Below are 5,089 nucleotides of genomic sequence, written 5' to 3' on the forward strand. Positions count from 1 at the left end.
TCAGGACTATGACAAGACAGAGGACAGCCGAACGGTTACGACAGAACCAAGAAGCACAAGACGAATATGTCAACAAAGACCGACGACCTCCTCGAAAGTTTAAAGTCAACGACTTTGTTTTCGTGATTAAATACTCGCAGTCTCAAGGCAAGCTAGACCCCGGTATGCGTGGACCATATCGTGTTGAGAAGGTGTTGAAGAACGACCGTTATGAGCTTAAGCTGCTGGCAGGGTCTTATGGGAAGACCACTTGCGCCGCTGCCCAGTTTATGGTGCCGTGGCGAGGAGAATGGACTCCAGAGACGTGTTCTGCATTGTTTGAATGTAAGTTTTATTTTTCGACATTATTGGGTGGTACGCTAACAATGTGCCTATGCCAACAATATGTTGAGTTTTTTTTTGTGTGGTATGCAAACATTGTGCCTATGCCAACAATATGAGATTTTTTTGTGTGGTATGCAAACATTGTGCCTATGCCAACAATATGAGATTTCTTTGTGTGGTATGCAAACATTGTGCCTATGCCTGCATTTTAAAGTAGAAGATGCTTTAACTTACTGTGTGGTATGCTAACTTTGTGCCTATGCCAGCAGTGGGAGTAGAGAAATTGCTTGTGAACTGCGTGATAAGCTAACATTGTGCCTATGTCAGCAGTTATAATTTTGACAAGTGTGGTAAGCTAACAATGAGCCTATGCCAGCTTGTCGATGGGAACCCAAACTTTCAAACTCTTATTTCTAAACTCTTCTTTGTGCTTTGAATCCTGATTCAGATAACTTATGTACTGCAATGTCGAGTCTTGCCCCTTTAATATCTAAGCTTTTAGTGTCTTTATTACTTTCCTATTACATGCTTGCATTTGGATATTGCAATTGTTTAAGCAAGATTGGTAATTTTTCAGCCTTCATCCTCATAATATTTGCATAGATGTATTAGGATAGCAATTTATTCTTGGCTTCTTATGTTCTAGCCTCCGAAGAAACTGACACGCCATGTAGTCAGTCACCAGCCTCCGAACCATCAGCTGGACCTGGCGACGAGACTGCAGCTGTCAAACCCGCTAGCGACGTGTTGGTGAATCGCGACTAGAAACCTGCCGAGGACGACAGGACGTCAGGGTTGGCCGTATTAGGAATAAAGAAGACTGGCAACACTGTGACTTTGATTTAATAGACAGCTAGTTGACTTCCGCCGCTATGACATCCGTTTTGTGAGCGCTGGAGCTCACTCCGAACCAGCATTCCTCTCGGGCACTCGGTATAGAACGGACGTATCAGATTAGGACTCCGGTTTTGTGATTAGAAAGTGCTTTCTCCATATTCGTTATGTTTAAGTGTGAAATTATTTGTTAATTTAATCATCTTATTAAAAATAATTTAGTTGTGACTGCGTTTGTTTCCTCTTCCCTAATAATAGTATGTAAAAGAGGAAGGAAAGGAATGTAAGATGAAATATAACAATAAGTTAAGTAAAAATTAGATAGATAGAATAGCTAATAATGATAGTAAGAATGAGGAAGAAAGATAGAAAGAAAAGGAATGCAGCATGAAAGTGCGAGAAGGATAAGTGATAGAACTGGAGTGAAACGGCATTGTAAACATAGGCTCCGATCATGTTGGAGGTAGTCAGGTAAAAAAAAAAAAAAAAAAAAAAAAAGAAGGGGGTTAGTTGCTGTTAGGTTTCTAACACTGGTTTTCAAAAGAGGTTGAAACTGGACACTACTAACTGGAGAAAAAAAAAAAAAAAAAAAAAAAAAAAGTATAGGTTTTGTTAGGTTAGTTTAAAAAAAAAGCATGCATAAATATCTAAAACGACTCTATTTCTAGGGCCGGAAGGACATGTCAGAGATTTTTTCACGCTCCGCTGTGGCAGATATTAATGCTGGTGACTGTACATACCCGCAATACCAGAGAGAATTCAGAAGACTAAGAGGGAATGCCATTTTAGCTAGTAATTAAATTATCCTGACTGTTGTCTTGGCCCATTCATAAAATGATCGAAAATACCATTTAAAAGTAGTAAAACTGTATCGCTCGCTACAAAAGTACATACAGTCTAAATCAAATTTTTAATTAGAAAAGCTGCGCAAGATAAATAAATGAAAAACCTTCTGCGGGTCTGTGCCCGATTAAGGAATAAAATTTACAAAATTGAAAAAACCGACCATCAGTGGTGTAGCGGTATAGCACGCGGTACGGTGGTACGTTGTTAGGTTCTAACACTGGTTTCCAAAAGAGGTTGAAAACGGAAACTACTAATAGGACAAAAAAGGGTAGGTTATGTTAGGTTAGGTTTAAAGAAAAAAAAAAAAAAAAAAAAAGGGTAGGCTATGTTAGGTTAGTTTTAAAAAAAAAAGGTTTCTCCGTCGCTGTTTGGGTCCCCGAGCTAGTAGGCGCGCCAAGTGTTCCGGCGCGCCTACAGCGATGGAGACAGGAGATAGTAAGATCTCCTGGAGCCGAGTCCAACACCGGACGACCGCCGTGCTGCCGGGCCATGGATGCGCAGTGTTCCCTCAGCCTGGTTGCAAAACGACGATGAGGAGGAACACCCTGGGGTTTTCAGTGGGTACGGCAAGATAGGTTGGGTATAAAGGAGGGGTATTTTTTTTGTAGTGTTTCATTACTTGATTTACTAAAATTAGGCTCATTAAATTAATTCCAAAAAGTTAGCTTTTAAAATGTTTCATTTCAGACATTATTTTGAATTTAGATTAAAAAAAACGTTTCTATAAAGCACTACACCGTTCAAACACAATAAGTACTTCTTATTTTTTTTACCAATTAAACAAGTGGGTCTTATTTACTTTTGACTTTTACTATAATTATTATTTATTATTATTTTTGCTTACCTATGCAAGTGACTTGTTTATTTAACGGGAATTTTGTTCGGACATATGCAGTACCCAACAACAGGGTAATATAGGGCCCACCTATCCCACCCTCGGTCACTAGCTTAGCTACATCACCTCGATCGGTAGGCATTTAACACGTTTTTCCTAATTATTTCCAAGATTTGCATACTTTGCGGTTTAAATGATTTGTAGCTGGAGGATGTTAGTTTTCCACATCTTTTAATACTTATTACATTTATCTTGGCTTTCTTCATTAAATAAAAATTGGCTTTGTTTGCTTTAATTGCTCAAAAATATCGATAAATTATGGAAGAACCAGCTAAACTCGTCTACTTTGCTAATTGCGGGGTATTTTTCCAGCAGGAGGCATCCAAAGCAATCCCACCGATTTGATAGACATCCAGCAGTTAACCAACATAATATTATGTAACAGTTGCAAGGGCTGCTTTTGCACATACACCAAGTAGAACTGTATTTTCTTAACTGTAGAGTCACTTTGTAATAAGAACTCACTGATAATCCCAAATAATAACTGTTATTGGTAGTAATGCGAACACATGCATGAAATTTAAACGTGAACTGACGTGTAACTAATTAACACAATCAAAGTAAAATGTCCTGAGCGTGCAAAACGTCAATATAGACCCTTGGTGGGCAAACTTTCTTCATGGGGGGCCAAAAAGTTAGAGATATTTTAGAAGAGGGCCAGGATTACACCGTTTTATTTTACTTTTTTAGATTATTGCCAAATTATGAAATTATAATATTATGATCGCGGGCCATTATAGGTAGGTACTACGAGTATTCACCTCGAAGGAACTTCGGCGGTCCGGATTAAATCCCTTCGCGGGAAGGAGTTGCCCCGCGGGCCGTACTTTGCCCATCACTGATATAGATCGTACAACAGTCATATCTTCGAAAGTTCTATTATTACAAAATGGATTTATTTTTACCGCTAGAATCAGATGTGCGTATTAATTTCATAATTTTGTTGCAGCTTAGTAATAGAAAAAAAGGTAACCTTTGGTTTAAATGTAAAAAGGTTTAATAATTTTTTAAAGTCTTAACATGGTTTGTTTTTCTATTTTAATTAAAAAAAAACGGAACAGTTTCAAATACATTGGGTTATAAAAGTTGCAAATAAAATCTGGACTGGTTTTAAATTTCCGAAAATTATATATAACAAATTTTTTTTTTTCGTGTATTTCAGCTATTCCGATCATATAAGTGACTTGTTTAGTCAACGAGGCTTCCCCTCGGACAACCTCGGTAACCAACAACATTAGGGCTACCACAAAGTTCTAAAATCGAATTTCGTATCGTACCGTCCCGCTGACGCTGATATTATTTCATACGAGAGTGAAAGGGACGGTATGATTCGAACTTAGATTTTAGAATTTCGTAGTAGCCCTGCAGGTTTTGTTGGAATAGGTTTCAAAAACTGATTTCCAAAAGTTCGCTTCCACAAGTAAGTTACAAAAAGTAAGCTTTTTAAATGTTTTTTCCCAAACACAGGTTTTGAATAAGGATTTCATATACTTGTACATTACCTATACGGTTCATACGCGATAGTTCCGGAGCCAAAATGGCAAAAACGGAACCCTTACAGTTTCGCCATGTCTGTCTGTCTGTCTGTCTGTCCGTCCGCGGCTTTGCTCAGGGACTATCAATGCTAGAAAGCTGTAATTTTGCACGGATATACATATATGTAAACTATGCCGACTAAATGGTACAATCAAAATTTTAAAAACAATTTTTTTAGGGTGCCTCTTTTCTTCTCATCCAACCCTATAGTGTGGGGTATTGTTGGATAGGTCTTTTAAAACCATTAGGGGGTTGCTAAGACGATTTTTCGATTCAGTGATGTTTTTGCGAAATATTCAACTTTAAAATGCAAATTTTCATAAAAATCGAGCGTCCGCCCCCCTCTAAAATCTAAATAGGTGTGGAAAAATTTGAAAAAAAATCAGGATGGTAGTAAATATATCAAACTTTCAAGGAAAACTATAACGGCTAAGTTTGCTTGAGAATTATTAGTAGTTTCTGAGTAAATAGCAGCGTAAGGTAAAAATATACCTAAACTTGGAGACTCCGTATAAAATATGAAATCCTTAGAAAAATATTACTTAATTTTTTCGTAATGGCTACGGAACCCTATTTTGGGCGTGTCCAACACGCTCTTGGCCGGTTTTTATTATAATTTATCGATTTGACTCAAGTGGTCCTTATTATCTTTTG

This window comes from Choristoneura fumiferana, chromosome 23 (assembly GCF_025370935.1).
Source record: "Choristoneura fumiferana chromosome 23, NRCan_CFum_1, whole genome shotgun sequence".
Taxonomy (NCBI): Eukaryota; Metazoa; Arthropoda; class Insecta; order Lepidoptera; family Tortricidae; genus Choristoneura; species Choristoneura fumiferana.